General features: G+C 46.6%; 1 protein-coding gene across 10 annotated transcripts in view; it reads left to right on the top strand.

The window, feature by feature from the left end:
- The window catches only part of ME3 (malic enzyme 3), a 316,923-nt gene that overhangs the window by 194,463 nt on the left and 104,733 nt on the right, over positions 1 to 17,727 (top strand).

Below are 17,727 nucleotides of genomic sequence, written 5' to 3'. Positions count from 1 at the left end.
ACAATGCCTGGAACACAGCAAGGCATGCGATACTAGGTTGAACAAATACACAGATGATCTTATATGATCTGCTGATGACCTTGTGGAATTGGTATTATTAGCCCCTTTTACAGATGAGTACATTGAAATTCGAAGAAGCTGAGTAACTTGCTTAAGGCCACACAATCAGTCATTACTTCTGACAATATTTTAACCCCAGGCTTTCAGATTGATCCTTTGACTGTACTTGAACCTGAAGGCATTCATTTTCTTCTTCTTTTTTTAATAATAAAACAGAAAAGAGAAGGAATCCTTTTTTCCAGTGTGCTAGGAACAACTCTCATTCTGCCTTTTTTCTACATGAGACAGACAGGTTACGCTTTCCTGATTATCATTTTATGTCTTACCGGACCTCTCTCTAGAAGAGAGGATGCTCGCTGACACAAAGGGGAAATGGTGGCCTTTCCCCCTGACTTTCTTTTTGGGGATACATAAGAATGAAAACATTTGGGGAAAAGGAGGAAGGTGTGACTGCAGTGGTCCTGAAGGGGTTTATTCCAAGCCTGAGACTTGAGTTGGGCCTCAGGAATGAGTAGGATTTACCCATCGGGTTGAGTCTGGGCTCTCTGTGGACAGTGTGAGCAAAGCATGAAACAAAACAGTGAGGAGAGCAAAGAGACCCGCCTGTCCAGAGCAGAGACAATCAGGGACCAAGCCTTGGCTCCAATTAAAAGCCTACAGGAGAGTTCCCGTTGTGGCTCAGTGGTTAACAAATCCGACTAGGAACCATGAGGTTGCAGGTTCGATCCCTGGCCTTATTCAGGGGGTTAAGGATCTGGTGTTGCCGTGAGCTTCGGTGTAGGTCGCAGATGCAGCTTGGATCCTGTTTTGCTGTGGCTCTGGCATAGGCCAGCGGCTATAGCTCCAATTAGACCCCTAGCCTGGAAACCTCCATATGCTGCGGGTGCAGCCCTAGAAAAGACAAAAAGACAAAAAAAAAAAAAAAAAAAAAAAAAAGCCTACGGGGATTTCCTTCTGTGGTACAACAAGATCGGTGGCATCTCTGCAGCGCCAGGATGCAGGTTCAATCCCTGGCCGGGCACATTGGGTTAAAGGATCTTGTATTGCCACAGCTATGGTGTAGTAGCAACTGCGGCTCAGATCTGGTCCCTGGCCCAGGAACCCAAATGGGACAGCCAAGAATAAATAAATAAGAAGGGAAAAGAGCCTATGGTAACTCACTAGGCTGCAGGGCCCTGGACTGGGCTGCAAAGTGCTGCCTGACCTGGGCCGCCTGCCCAGGCCCCTGGCCTCATCTCCACCCCTGTCCTGCCCAGCAGCCCCCAAGCAGGCCTCGCTGGCCCTGAGCAGCATGCGGATCCTTCCACCTGGACCACTTCCCCCTCCTTTGCTTGTTGGCAGAATTCTACTTCATCTCAGCTTGGATATGACCTTCTTTGCAAAGCCTTCCTGCCCACCTCCTTTGTAACAATTAGCCTCCCACTCCCAGCTCCTCCTTTATTTGCATCTGTTTCTCTATCAAACTGTCCTAATAGCCGTGCATCCTTGGCGCGACCCAGCCTTCCGTTCTCCACCCCGTACCTTTCCACTTGGATTTCGGGAATACCGACCTTCTCTTACTTCCTCAATCCCTGCTGAGACGTTCTCTCCACTCCATCTGTTAACCGAAACCTACCCCCAACCTGAGCGGATGGCCTCTTCCAAACCCCCTCCTGCTACTTCTCAGGCTCCTCCCAGCCTTCCCAGTCGGGACACAGGTTGTAACCTTTATTCCCCGAGGCCACTTTTAGAACCTTCTTCTCCCATCCTCGTCTTTAAACACACAGATGACTTCCACAGTCACAAAAGCCACCTCTCTGCGCCTTCTCTAAGAGTTGTGCTATTTAGAGAAACGGACCTTTTCTCCTCTTTGTCCCTGTCACTTACGCCTTTCATTCATTGAGGACTTTGGCACCAGCTTACAGGCTTTCTCCACCCAGCCCGGCTGTCATCTTGGATGATGTCAGCATCCGTAGGGCTGACCCCACCAACTCCCCGGCCTCTCCCAACTGGAATGCCTTCCCTCTGCATTTCCCCCTCAGCGACTCCCATGGCCACACCCAGGGCCTTGGCATCATGTGAAATTCTTCTCTGTGCATCACAGAAATCTTAGAATCGTAGAAATCAGTGATTCTGACAGCACACTCTGACCGGAGATGCTGCCAGGTCAGCCACGCCCTCTGAACTCCCCACAGGCTCCAGCCCATTCAGCCCTTGACCCACTCATCCTCTCTCCCAGTCACTGCTGCCCACTAACCTGCTGCAGCCCCTCCTGGAGACCCGGGCCCAGCATTCCTCGTCTTCCTGACAGTACCCTCAACGCTTTGCCCCCATGTCTTTTCATTGCACTCTTTTGAGAAAGATCACACCCCTGGATAAACCCAGTGTCTGCTTTCTCCATGTCATGCTAGAGGCAAGCACGCCGCAGAAAGAAGTGGACAGCTCTCTGTTTATCACCACCAGCTTCAGCTGAGCGCGTCTCCCTGCTCCTCGGATCACCTTGCTCTTAAAACCTCCACAGTTTTTCTTTCAAAACGTCTCTGCTCCCCACTCCCGGCAGATGATTCCCCGAATCCATGGAGCCTGAAAACACATGACATCCCCTCCTGTCTGCCCCTCTTCCGTCCTCTCTCCCCACAGCTGCTGAGATGGCCATGGATGCCTCTGTCGACGGCTGGTCCCCCGCCTGGCTCTGTCTCCCATTCTCTCCCCAACCGCCTTTTTTTGTGTGTCTTTTTAGGGCCGCACCGACGGCATATGGAAGTTCCCAGGCTAGGGGTTGAATCAGAGCTACAGCTGCTGGCCTACACCACAGCCACAGCAATGAGGGATCCGAGCTGCATGTGCGACCTACACAACAGCTCATGGTAACACCAGATCCTCAACCCACTGAGCAAGGCCAGGGATCGAACACGTGTCCTCATGGATACTAGTGGGGTTCGTTACCACTGAGCCACGACAGGAACTACCATTCTCTGCCTTCTTGAGGAACCACCCCGTCAGCATCTCACTGTGCACACGTCTCTCTGCCTTAAACCACTCCCCGACAATAGCTGAGCTTCTTGGGCGAACTGCGTGCACTTGCCAGTTCCTCTTCCTCCCCTCTGCTCCCTCTTCCATCCCCACAGTCCAGCTGCAGCAACCTTCACTGGCTTGCAGGGAGCCTCCACTTGGCTAAACCCAGCGGACAGTTTTCCGTCCTCATGTGACTTGACCTTTCAGAGCAACTCAGCTGTGTTGTCCGTCCCCCCCCCCCGCCCCCCCGCTTCCTGCAACACTGTCCTCTTGGGCCATCTCGTGACACCCCATCTTCTGGTTCCCCATCTACCATTCAGCTGTCTCTTCTCAGTCTGTTCCACTGGCTTATCCTCCTTTATCCAGGCTTCAAATGCTGAAGTTTCTCAAAGTTCAGACCCAGGCTCCTTCCTCTTAAACTCCGTAGAGGAATATATCCCTGGGATGGTTTCATTTACACCAATTTGCTAACAGTTTTCAAATTCATTCTCACACCCTCGCTCTAAGACCCAGGCTTCCAGATATCCAGCTCACCACCTGACATCTCCAGAGGGATGTTTCACAGGTTGTCAGACTCAATGTGTATAAAGTACAATTTGAGATGCGCTCCTCTCCCTCCCCCAGCTCCCCCTGGCCCCAAATCCAGTCCTCTGTTGAATAGTGTCCCATCTCAGTGATGCCACCTCCATCAACCATCCGGTCATGTTGGCAGTGACCCTTGACCCCTCGCTCACTCTCACCCCCGCCCCCAATCTCCTGCATCACGGTGCATGCATCTCATCTCCGCAGCACATCTCTTATCCTCCCACTTCTCGCCTCCTTACCCTACCATCCTGGTCCAGGCTGCCATTACCTTTCACCTGCACTGTAGCAGGAAATCCCTCACTTATCAGTACACTCTTAGCATCACACCCCCACCCCAGTTATTCTCCTCACTGTAGCCAAAGTGATCTTTTGGGGGAAAAAAAAAAACCCACAAATCGAAGAATGTCTCTTTGGTTTATCATCTTTCTGTTGTTTCCTGTTGCCCTGAGGCTGAAAACCTATGTCCTTAGTCAAGGTGCCCACACGCTGCACCATCTTGGTCCTGCCTCTCCTTTCTGAGCCTTGAACACACTATTTCTGCTCCACTGAGGATGTTTCTCTGGTCAACTCGACCGTGGCCCTTGGCCTAATTAACTATTTATCTTTCATATCGCATCTCCAAGGGTGCTTCCTTAGGACGGGCTCTCCTAGTCACCTTCCTCCAAAGGAAATGACACGAGGGCTTCCTGTTCCTTCCACGCCTTCATAGCATCCTCCACCTCTGCTCTGTAGTCTTTCTTATCATGAAATAATTACACGGTCATTATTTATTTAACACATGTCTTCCCTGTGGGGATGGGAGCCTCTCTTTTGCACAGCTGCATCCTCATTCACCTTGCACAAAGGAGGTACTTAACACATTTTTGTCAAATGAATGGCATCGCCTTGTTTTTTCAAATGAATGATGAGTCACTTTGTCTTGTATCATCTGTCTTAATTTTCCCTACTGGAAGGTGATATGGGCTTTGCCATCTCTGACCTGCACCTAGGACTCTGCCTATCACACAGTACCTACTAGTTGGGTGAGTGAATGAATGAATGAATGATGGTTAGGTTGGCTAAGAAGGGTGGGCCAGATGGTGGACAACTCAAGAGAGATAGCAGTGAGAAAAGCCTCCTAAGGTCCTTATCTGCAAGCCCTGGTTTATCTGGTTTGCATGAACATTCAGCCATAAAAATGCCTCAGAGATTTGTTCCCTATTAAAGCCAGTCTTGGGAGTTCCCATTGTGGCGCAGCGGAAACAAATGGGACTAGTATCCCTGAGGATGCTGTTTCGATCCCTGGCCTTGCTCAGTGGGTTAAGGATCTGGCATTGCTGTGAGCTCTGGTGTTTGTCGCATATGTGGCTCGGATCCTGCGTTGCTGTGGCTGTGGTATGGGCCGGCGGCTACAGCTCTGATTCGACCCCTAGCCTGGGAACCTCCTTATGCCGTGGGTGTGGCTCTAAAAAGCCAAGAAAGAAAGAAAAATCCAGTCTCTGGTCTTGATTTCTCACCCGTGTTTTATGATCTTAATTTCTTACCGATGTTTAAAAACTCCCTAGAATGCCCAGATACTTAACTTGAAGCGTCTGTTCTTTGTTTTTTTCTTTTGTTTTTACTATGAAAAATAACAGAGAAATCCTTTTGATTCAGACTCCGTGGAAAGAACTTGGCTTCAGCCTTCTGCATGGATGTGGACTTTTTAATGACTGCATATTTGGGCTGAGTTGTGAGGAATCTAGGATAGCTCTTAAATTTCTACTGAGCTCCACCTGGGACCGTTGTTGCATAGCGGGTGCAGGAGGAGGACTTGGCATGGGAGCTGGCTTTGCTTTGCAGCATGTGGTGTTTGACAGGCCTGTGAGACATGTAGGTGGGGATGCCCAGGAAGCAGATGGATGTCTGGGTCTGGAATTCAGATGATTCTGGGACATAATGCAAGCATTGCTTTTGCCATCAAATTATCACTCATACTGCTTTCTTTAAAGAAATAATAGCTAACGTCTCCTTGGTGAGTCCTCACTAAGCATCAGACACCCCACTGCCTGCAACACCCATTATAAAGTGGGTGCTGTTATCAGCCCCATTTTACAGTGGAGGATTCTGAAACTTGACAAGGTAGGGAATGTACCCAGGCGTGCATCTAGTAAGGGGCAGTAGTGGGATTCAAACTTGGATGGTCTGATCCCATTACCTCTAATTATTGTCCTATGCTACTGTGTTTTTCAAAGCTTTAAACCACAACCTGCAATTAAAAATACACCTTACATCACAAGCCAGTACCCAGATACACAATATACAAGCATGTACAAGAACACACACATACACTCAGTTAAGCAAAATTTGGCGAAATAGTACATGTCGGTGCTAAATCTGATGTTTTCTCCTCAATTCTATATCATTTAAAAAATATTAGCAGCTCCCTATTCAATTGATTTTTCGCAGCAGGTGTTTGATTGAGTTTGACAAACACAATTGTATTTTATCCCCCCTTCTAGTCCCAGCCCTTGTCATTCCCCCACCTTTGGGGAAAGAACACCAAATGTTGCTGAATGCTTTGCCCTTTTCCCTTCAGAAAAGGTATTAAAGCTAGTAGGCTGGGATCTAGTAGGATATGCACCTGCCAGGAAACTCACTTCAGTGTACTGATCAACCTGTCTTTATTGTGGCTGACAAAGATTATTGCTAAATGTTCGAAGTCTCTGCAAAAGATGCAAAGCAGTGTGGGCAAAATAGTGACTACCAATGTGGGCTTTACTGGCACACAGAACTGGGTTCCTAGTCCAGCTCCATAACTTATTAACCGCATAATCTTGGGCAGATATGTTACTTCATATGGATGTTATAAAGGACAGAATCAAATAATGCTTTGGTTCACTCATTATTGACCACAGCCTGTCCTTTAGTAGGCATTATATAATACTATTAAAATCTTTATTAAGTTAATAGAAGTTATAAACTATAGACTAACCCCCAAACTGAATATTCATCTGTAAAAGCAAATTAAATTTCCAGACTATTCGACAGTGACCCAGACAGTCATTCAGTGGTGTATTTAGTCCATCAGCATTAATTTAGAATAAGCGCCTCATTGCTCCTTTAAAGGGGACTTCAAACATTGACGTTACTTATCACAGGATATAGGTTTTAGAAGAGCCTGGTCGCTAAATGACACTAAATATAGCCCTGTGCTTAGGGCTGTTTATTTTGAGACATTTGGAGGAGAGGTCACCCTGCAGTTCTCTTTGAATGTCAACGTAGCTTCCTTCAGAGGAGACAGTGTCACTTGAGAACAGCCAAGCCTCACTTGCAGGAATTCCAGTGACCTTTTCAGAAATCACCAATGGAAAAGAGCAATTTGATTAACTGCCTGTATCCCTAAACACATAGGTCCCAGGGCTAATTATGTTTATGAAATGAGAACATTTTTAAGAAACTCTCAAATTCATTAAGTGGCTTAGATTCTATCTCAGGAGGGAATAAAGAAACAATTTAATGTGGATTATGTAAACTAAGCACTGGTTAGGAAAAAAGAACTCACGTGGTCCGACGTTCTACATTTTTCTTTCCTGTTCTTTTAGTATAAATCTAATTTTAACATGGAACTACGCTTTTAAAAATATGCCCAGTTCTTCAGCTTTTAACTTTCAGTCCAGTTCCCTTTGATTTTCTGTTATTATTATTATTATTATTGGCTGAGCCTGAGGCATATGGAGGTTCCCAGGCCAGGGATCAAACCCGCGCCACAGCAGCGACCCAAGCCACTGCAGTGACAATGCAGGATCCTTAACCCATTGAACTACAAGAGAACTCCCCTCATTAATGTTAGATTTTCTTTACATCCCTATGACCAATGAAAATTTATTTATTTAAATTCCAAGTAAACGGTGTTGCAACTGCGAGTTCCAAGGAAGAGGAGTAGGATGGGTTGGGGCCAGAGGTTAGAGAGGAAGACTAAACAGGCTGAGATATTTTAAGGATGCGCTTGGCTGCTGGGCCTCTCAGAGGCACAAGGTTCATAAATCCTGTTCCCTCCACCTTCAGCATCTGGTGAGCACCCGGTTGGAGCTGAGTTTATTGAGGCCTCAGTTGTGCTGGCGGCTCACTGGATACACCACCACACAGGAGGCTTCCATTAGTTCTCACTGCAGTCTTTTTAAATGGGTATTACTGTCTTCATTCTGCAGATGAGCAAAGTGAGAATCAGATACTTAAGAATGCTGTCCGGGGAGTTCCCGTTGTGGCTCAGTAGGTTAAGGACCCAATGCTGCCTCTGTGAGGCTGCAGATTTAATCCCTGGCATGGCCCGGTGGGTTATGAATCTGGCATTGCCACAAGCTGCAGTGTAGGTTGCAGATGTGGCTCAAATCTGGTGTTGCTGTGGCTGTGGCATAGGCTACAGCTGCATCTCCAATTCGATCCCTGGCTCAGGAACTTCCATATGCTACAGGTACAGCAGAAAGAAAAAAAAAAAAAAAAGACTGTTGTCCAGGATCACACAGCTGGTGAAAGAAGAGTCACAGATCTCCTTCCTCCGTGGCCAGTCCCGAGTAACCTGCACCACACACCTGAACTCCAGCAAAAAGACCACTGGCACTGTTTTGCTGAGCACCATAGCCTAGCAGGCACTGAATTAGCCCGCCTACTTCCAAATTAATTCAAAAACATAGACGAGTGTAAAGGACGCTGGTTTGAATGAAAAGATGACTACACTGACACTCGGCGGAGGTAGGGGCCGTGTGTATTTGGTCTCTCGTTCAATGTCTGGTGCCTGCTATGTGGCTGGTCCTCAAAACATACCTGTTAAATGAATGATTATGTCCATGAATTAATGAACCAACAATTTGGAATGGAATTCAGGGTTCAAGTCCCATCTCTGCTCCTTGCTAGGGCCTTGCTTTTAGGCCAGTTATTAACCTCTCTTAGCTTTCGTGTTAACTCTATAAAATGAGCATAGCACTTCCATAGCCTCTCTCACAGGACAATGGTTCCCAAACTTTGCTGCACCTTGGCGTCACCTGTGGACCTTTAAACACTCCTCATGCAGACTCCCACCCCCAGAATTCTGACTTAATGGGCGCGGGGTTTAATCCGGGTGTTTGACCACCCCCATGTGCTTCTAATGGGTAGCAAAGCTTGAGAACCACTGTCATCGTGATTTTCTTTTTGGTTTCTGAGATTGTCTGATATCGCAAAGGAAATACACCTGCCTTGTGAAACCTAAAGAGGTCATGGAATGTAAACTGTTGTTAGAAAGTCAGTCCAAAATGACTGTGGACCTAGAACTCCTGCCTCCTGGTGTCACGACAGAGAAGGAGACTGGTTGCCCTGATCTCTTGTATACATGTCAGTCATCTGTCCCCAGAGCAGAATGACCTCCTTCCTGGTTCCCCTGACTGAGGGGCAGAGCTGAGGTCAAGGCCCAGGATGGGGAGGATTTGGCTAACATCAGGGCTGGAGCAGGTTAACTGCTGGGCAGTTGCCCTGTAAGATGAACTTGTCCTTGGTCGGTCTTGCATCCAGCTCGATGGTCTGCTGGACAATTGCCCTGCAAGATGAACTTGTCCTTGGTCGGTCTTGCATCCAGCTCGGGCACCCCCGCCCACTGGTCAGCACGCACCAGGCGTGGGTGTACAATGGTACAATGCTTCTTCAGTGTCTGTTTGTTTTATTCCTCCTGGTTGCAGTTCACTTTCTGACCCAGTCCTCCAGGCTGGGCCTGTCAAAGAGCTGTCGTGTAATTGGAGGAAGGAAGCGGTACTCCCTTGTCCGCAGCAGCTCCCCTGCCCAGCACCTTCCTCTGCCATCACCCTGTTGAGGTTCAGCTGAGTTAGAGAGCCATCAGGATGCCAAGAACAATATTATTTAAATTTTAAATAATAGCCCCTTGGGAAGAGAGGGTCACGAAGCATTCAAACCGCCACAGGGAATTTTGCCAACAGAATGATTCATAAGCCTTCCAGCTCCCCACCTCTGTTCTCCTGTTTAGTTGGGACAAAATCCTGCAGTCACCAAAGATTTCAGGGGCAGACACCTCCATTTCTCTTCCATGTTGATCCTTGCCTAACAAGTTCATGTAAACTGGTCTTCTGGTGGCAAAACAATTGAAAGAGCCGTTATTTTCACCTGCTTTTTTTTTTTTTTTTGTCTTTTTGTCTTTTTCTAGGGCCGCTCCTGTGGCATATAGAGGTTCCGAGGCAAGGGGTCTAATTGGAGCTACAACTGCTAACCTACACCAGAGCCACAGCAACGTGGGATCCAAGCCGCATCTGCAATCTACACCACAGCTCATGGCACCACCGGATCCTCAACCCACTGAGCAAGGCCAGGGACCAAACCTGCAACCTCATGGTTCATGGTTGGATTCCTTAACCACTTCGCCACGATGGGAACTCCTCACCTGCTTTTGAATGCCCTAGCCGTGTGCCCTCAAGCATGGCATTGACCCACCTGAGCTTCAATTTCCTCTTCTATAAATGGGGACAATAACACCTACCCTGCCTGGGATCAGATGACGTAAACTACGAGATCATTTCAGAAACAATAAAATGGTGAAAATATGCAAGATGTACTTGGCAAAGGAGACACACAATTCACTCAGACATTGTCCCTGCCCTCCAGGAATTTATTGGTTTGAAGGGAAAAGAGACGAGAAAGGAAATAAATACCAGAATGTGCAATTGTTAAATTGCTTGGTCATGGCTTTTTTTTTTTTTTAACCTTTCTGCTACATCTTTGAATTTACAAAGAGATCCCGTGTCTCAATGTTCTTATTTAGTTGATGCAACCACCCAGTGAATACAGCAGACTCGGAGAGATGAAGTCACCTCCCCCAGAATCACACAGCCGGCCAAGGAGGGGCTGGACGTAGAGTTCTTGTGTTCTGATCCCTCCCCTCACGCCGGCTGTGTGAGTGTAGCACCTCCGCAGTCCTGGCTGTTACCCCACGGAGGGAAAACCAACTGCACATCCCTCCAGAACCAGAACTGTGCACGTCGTAGATGGAAAGGCCACAGACAGCCTGAGGCACCCAAGTGCTTCTTTGAGCCCCACACTGGTGAAGGGTTGGTTCTGGGCAGTTCAAGACAATGTATCTTCCACCCCCCTTTTGGGAATTTATGATGTGTTTCTGGATCTGTAATTGCGCATCTGATCACGGAAGTACGTCTGGGAGGAAGGCCATTCTCAGGTCTGTGTTTGCTAAGACTTCCCAATGCTTGTGTTTCTAAGACCCCCACATGTCCATCCCAGGAGTGTGCTCAGAGCTCCTCGTAAACCTGGGGAGACCAGCAGCCTCAGGAATCCCACTTCCTGTCTCCAACTGGAATCCACGTCAAGGTAACTCGTAAAAATCCCAGAGTCATGAAATACTATGTAAAAGGAGGAGGAAATGCCTTCGGGGCCCCTAACAGCTAATCAGCTTTAATTGCACCGTTTTGGAGCTAATTGCCCCCAGCTCCGTCCCAGCCACTATTGCAGTTGATTGATGGGGGGAGCTGGCTGTAGCACGAGGAGCAGTCAGCTCGGCGCATGACGTAATGATGGTGGAACAGAAAATCTTTACTGTCACGCGGGAGTCTGTTGATCCTTCCTTCCATCAACGCTGCCAGTCCAAGGAGACCTGGCTACGTGTACGTCATGGGCCAAGGACATAACCGCAGAGGAACAAGCACACCTCTTGGCTGATAGGCAGGGAGTACTTAGCCGTGGCGGAATCTTTAAGGTAACTGACTGTATTTGAAGAAGCAGAATAATTCCATCTCTAATCAAATCAAAGGCGACTCAGTCAACAACCCGTTTAATCTGTCAACCATCAGCATAAAGGAAAGAGTGTGGACTTGGGAAGGGTATGGATCTGCCTTCTGCTGCTGGTTCCTCTGTCGACCAGCTGTGTGACCTTGGGCAAGTTACTTATCCCTTTGGCCTCAGTTTCCTAGTCCACAAAATGGGGCTAATAATCACAGAATGATTAACCCAGAGTCGCTCTGAGGACTAAATGAGATGACAGGTATGAAGGGCTTGTCTCAGTCCCTGACCCAAGCCAGTTGGTGCTCGGTGAAAGCCAATGGGTGCTCTTGTTATTGGTGATGATATGTTTGTGCTACAACCTGGGTTAGCTGCTTTGAGGTATCTGCTTCCTACCACCCCGAGTGTATTACAGAGTAGTCAGTGCTCAAGAAATCAAACAGGAAACACCTTTCGTGTGCTACACTGTATGACACTGACTCTGAGAGAAGGGGGAACGCTGTGTGAGATGGAGTATCAGGGAAGGCCTCCTGGAGGAGGCAGCCTTGACTACGGATGGAAAGATGGAGGAGGGGTGAGGTCAGAGAACAGTGGAGAGGGGTCCTGACTGAGTCAAAGCATAACAGCCAGAGGGTGTGTGCCAGTTGGGGGAGGGGGAGGGGAGTCTGCAGGGAGCTGCAGAGACAGGAGCCTTGCCTGAGCCATAGGATAAGCACTTAGGCTGGGTGTGGGGACGTCACTTCGGCCTCTGGTCTCTAGCCCCCCTCTGCTAGAAGGATTCCCTGACCACCCTTCAGGGCTCATCTCCAGCTAATGAGCTCTTTTGTGTCACCCTGACCCAGGAAGAAGCAGTAATGGCAAGAAGAAGAGCTGACATTCCCTGAGCCCCTCCTGTGCCAGGACCTGTGCTGAGCATTTCATGTGCGTTATTTCACTTAACCCCACGACACGTGAAATGGGCAGCACTCCATTCCACAGGGCAGAGAAGAGGCCTGCCCGGATCCTTCCCCGCTATATGCAGTCGCCATGTCTTTGCCAGTGGGCCCAGGAGCCTAGTGACCAGCACTTATTCCTTCAAGGATGCCCCAGTGCCTGACGAGGAACACCTGGCACAAAGTAGCAACATGCTTATGGAATGAATGAGAAAAAAAATGCCATGTGTGCTGCAGAGCTCTGGCTCCAGAGGCAATAGGCAGATCACCAGGAGGGCCTGGGAGACCTCCCCTCTTGGTAAATCAGTGTCTTGAGGAACTGGGCACTGGGAAGCCTGGGTCTCTGGAGAGCAGGAGGCTAGGACAGGGGTGCAATCTGATGGAGCCCTCCCATTTGATGGTACGATCTATTTGAATATCTCCTCTCTGATGCCAGTAGGCTTTGTCCTGGGTAGAGCCGACAGGTGGAATTCAGTGGCTCAGCCAGAAATACTCATTCAGGAAAGGTGATAAAATAGATAAAGTCAGGAGTGACGGGGTTAAAAGATTAACACTGGTACAGTGTGGGCACCGACCAATCCAAACAGCCCCAGGACTTTAGTGCTTCAGCAGGATCTCGAAGCCACCTGCTTTGCCAAACATTAACCCATCGATTGTTGGATCTTGGAGAAGTTCCAGAAGTTCCCTTGGAGAAGGCAGAGCGGGTTGGGAGGGGCACCTGCCTTGGGGGAGTAGTCAGAGCAGTGGCTCTGGAGCAGTTGAAGTATTTCGCAAGAGTCACAATGGATAGGTCCCTACTGGTGTATCCTGGCTGAACTCACAAGGTTGCTCTCAGCTCTAAGGATCAGCCATGTCTCCAAAGCCGCTGGTCCTATTTTGAGGCCTTTGTTAAAACCGGATGATATGATCCCCTTCAGCTAGGCGTGCTGTAAATTCTCTATGAGGTAAGAATGAATAAAGACCCCCACGGTCGACTCCTCTGTGTTGGACAAACTACTCTTATCTTAGGACTCCCGGTGTACCTACCTTATGGGAATTGTGACTTTTTGAGACACAAACCAAAGTGAGTACCGGATCTGCAAAGTGAGTCCTGCAAGTGAGTGCTTCTTAGCAAAGTTTATTTCTTTTGTAGGAAAATGTAAATTCTCTTCCTTTCTCCTATTCCTGAGTGAATCGTCTTGTGCCTTTCCTGTTTCGGAAGCCACGATACAGCTAAAGTGCCTGCATTTCTGCTCTGCAAGCTTGTAAATATGAAGTTGCCTTAACATTACCCTCAGGATGAAAAGAACCTTCTAGAAGTATTTTTTTAATCCCTGAGATTGCCAGTTGCTAAACAGTCACACTTTTTCCTGAAATACAAAAGAGGTTGGTGGCAGTCAGCCAAGAGAAACACTCAGCCTTGGGGGGAGAAGCAGACTGTTATTAAAAGTCACAGTGGTCATTAATGAAAATGATGTCATCATTAAATGCCTGGGCCTGCCTGGGATCCCGGGGCCAAGGAGAGACAATCCCCGTCTTTACCCAGCTGGTGAACAGTCACCTGCCTAATGGTGTTTAGTGAAAGTGCCCTGTCCCCAGAGTGAGATGTTTCCTGCAAAAGGCTCAGGGACCTCAGTGTCACACCACACTTGCAAAGCTGGTGACCAGCACATGAGATTTACGAGCAGGTAACTTCGGGCTTTGGTGAAGAAAACTTGGGGAATTTTATGCGTGGAGAGTATTTTGCAAGGTCTCTGTGAGTCATACTTTCAGAGTCAAAGCCTATCTCAGGACAGATCTTTCTTACAGTTCCAGCTGTTCTTCTGAGAGGATGAACAATTCTTTGGGATTTTCATAAGTTGAGTCATTATTACTTTATAAAAACATAATCGGAGCCCAGAATTATTATCTTTAGAGATTCCCAAGTTACAAAACAGAAGCAAAGAGGAAATTGGGAAGAGCCAAAGAGCCTCTTATTCACTTTTTGCCCCGCTATTTCTCTTTTTTCCCCACTCTTTGCTCACCTCCCTTCCATCCCAACTCACATTTTTTTTTAAGGTCTCTCTCTCACCAAGGTCCTGGCAGGATGTATACTGCAGTGGTGAGAATGCAGCCTGTGATCAAATCTTAGTTCTGTCACTTACCTCTAGTCAAAGCAATCATCAGGAAAAATATTATCAGATCAAATAGACTCGTGATTATCGATGCATCCTGTTTTAAGAAGCCATAAAAGAGAGTCAAATAGCTGTGCAACTTCAGGAGCATTAAACCTGCCGTGCTCGGCCCTCTCATCTATAAAGTAGAGGTTGAAAAACTCCTCACAAGGCGGTTGTGAAGATGGAGTAAGACTGGGTGTTTATTAGTCCTTTTCTTGGAGCCCATGGTAGCAACAGCTAAGTGGGGATGATCAGCGTATAGGCTGGAGCGGTTCCTGTTGTGGCTCAGAGGGTTAAGAACCCGACTCGTATCCATGAGGATGTGGATTCAGTCCCTGGCCTCGCTCAGTGGTTAAGGATCTGGCATTGCTGCAAGCTGTGGTGTAGGTCACAGACGCAGCTCAGATCCCAGGTTGCTGTGGTTGTGCCTGCGGCCAACAGCTGCAGCCCCAATTTGACCCCTAGCTCCAGGAGCTATCATATGCCATGGGTGCGGCCCTAAAATATATATATAATAGAGAGAGAGAGACTTGAATTGCCCTGTCCTTATGAAACTCCCTGTCAAAGCAGTTGTAATAATTGTAGACGAGGTACTTCTCAGCCGGTGGAGGAATAAGGGGAGCCGATGTTCCCTACTCTTCAAGCTTCCCCTCCCCAAGGGAGTCTGGGGAGCTAACAGCCGCCAGCGTCATTTAGGTCTCCCTTATCGCCCACACAGCCTTCTTCACTTCTAGGAGGAACTTTGCATTACGGGCTTATTAATGAATAGAAGACTTACCCAGAGTTTTCTCAGCTATCATCAGCCTTGATTGCGGGGGTGGGGGGGGGTGGGCTGTCCTGTTATTAACAGTATTCATTCATTCATTAGTTGACTAAAGATTGTTCTCAGCCCCCTACACAGTCCCCCCATAGGGATTCTGGTCCCTTCCTTGTTGATGGAAACTTCCCATGGAGCCACTCAGGGGGTCACCACTGTGGCTGCTGCCAGGGTCCCCCAAGGGAAGGCCGGGGATGCTGGGGAAGCCGCCACCAAGCGCTTCTCGTCTGTGCCGGGGCCGCCCAGAGTTCTACACAAAAGGTGTCTCTTTTTCGCACTGTGTAGTGTTGTCCCTTATTGTTTGGGGATAAAGGTAGGGCTGCTGTGGTCCTCGTGTGCCCCCCCCGCCCCCCGTTTCCCTTTTGGAGAACAGTTTCTGCAGCTTCTGCCAGCACACTGTCTCCAGAAGGCTTAACCGGGCCAGGGAGCCGATCCCATGATGTCCTACTTCTTCATCCCTCCCTGCCAGCGCCCAGACCAGAGATTGCTGTCCTGTGAAAGACACTGGTCAGAGAATGAAAACAAGCCACGTACACAAAGAAATATTTACAGAACATATCTGATGCTGGACTTTTATCCAAAATATGCAAAGAATTCTTTTAAAACTGCCTTTTTTTTTGAGTTATAAATCACATACCACACAATTCACCCACTTAAAATGTACAATTCCATGATTTTAGAGCCAATAATTATTAATCTTTAAGTTGTGGTTTAACCAAACTTTGTTATATATGTGTGTGTCTATGCACACACATGCACAAAACAGAGTTTGGTTAAGCCATTTTTAAGTGATAATTAAGTAGCATTAGGTACATTCATAATGTGCAACCATCACTACTGTCCAGTTCCAAAGCTTTTTTGTTGCCCTGAATAGAAAAAATGCAACCATTTCATAATAACTCACCCACCACTTCCCCACCACCCAGCCCTCCGTAACTCTAATCTACTTTCTGTCTCTACGAACTCACCTATTCTAAATATTTTATGTAAGTGGAATCATACAATATCTGTCCTTTTGTATCTGCCTTATTTTATTTAGTGTCATGTTTTCAAGCTTCATTCATGAAGTAGCATGTATCAGAATTTCATTCCTTTTTATGTTTGAATAAATTTTTATCTTACACATGTATTTTTATCTATCTGTTCATGTGTTGGACGCCTAGGTTGATTCCATCTTTTGACTATTGTGAATAGTACTGCAGTGAACACTGATGTTCAAGTATCTGCTCAAGTCCTTGCTTTCAGTTCCTTTGGGTATATACCTAGGAGTGAAATTGCTAGGGTCATATGATAACTCTGTGTTTTACTTTTTGAGGAAGTGCTACACCATTTTTCATAGAGGCTGTGACACTTTATATTCCTACAGCAGTGTGCAGGGGTTTCAGTTTCTCCACATACTCACCAACATTTGTTACTTACTGTGTTTTTTTTTTTCTTTAAGATTATGCACATCCTAGTGGGTTATAATTTTCATTTGACTTCACCTAATGACTAATGATGCTGAGTATTTTTCATGTGTTATTGGCCATTTGTACAGCTTCTTTGGAGAAATGTCTCGTCAAGTTATTTGCCCACTTTTTACTTGAGTTGTTTTTCTTTTTATTGTGTTGTAGCAGTTACTTATAGAGTCTAGATATTAAACTGAAATCAGATGTATGATTTCCAAATATTTTCTCTCATTTTGTAGGTTTTTTTACTTTCTTGATCATATCCCTTTCTGCACAAGAGTTTTTAGATGAAGTTGATTTGTCTAATTTTTTCTTGTTGCAGGTGTCATATCTAAGAATCTATAGTCAAACTCAAGGTCTTTAAGATTTACTCCTATGTTTTCTCCTAAGAGTTTTATGATTTTAACTCTTATATTTAGGCTGTTGATCCATCTTGAGTTAACTTTTTAGTTGGTGTGAAGTAGGAATCCAGCTTTATTCTTTTGCATGTAGAAGTCCAATTGTCCTGGCACCATTTCATAAAGTATTCTTTCCCCATTGAATGGAATTGGCATCCTTTTGGAATCCTTGACAAAAATCAGTAGGCCATGAATGTATAGGTTTATTTCTTAAATCTTGATTCTGTTCTGTTGATCTATAGGTACTTATGTCAAACCACACTATTTTTTTCTTTAAAAAATTTTTCCACACTGTTTTGATTACTAAGTTTTATATTAAGTTTTGAAATCTTCTTTTTGAAGAATGGTTTTGGTTGTTCAGGGTCCCTTGCTATTCCATATGAGTCTGAGGATTGGCTTTCCTATCTCTGCAGAAGAGGCCATTTCAATTTTGATAGGGATTGCAGTAAAACTGTAGCTCAAAAGACTATTAAAACTCAACAGTAAGGAAAAAATTAAAAATAGGCAAAGTTTCTGAACAGTACCTCACCAAGAAGATATACAGGTGAAAAATAAGCATATGAAAAAAATCCTCAACCTTATTCGTCAATGGGAAGTTGCAAATTAAAGCAATAATAGCAATAATAACAT

The sequence above is a fragment of the Sus scrofa genome, chromosome 9, assembly GCF_054392235.1.
Source record: "Sus scrofa isolate SSC_HxYL_T2T_F1_AM1 chromosome 9, Sscrofa_HxYL_maternal_Yorkshire_Landrace_v2.0, whole genome shotgun sequence".
Classification (NCBI taxonomy): domain Eukaryota; kingdom Metazoa; phylum Chordata; class Mammalia; order Artiodactyla; family Suidae; genus Sus; species Sus scrofa.
Note: the sequence above shows the minus strand (reverse complement) of the source record. Positions and strands in the feature narration are given on the sequence as shown.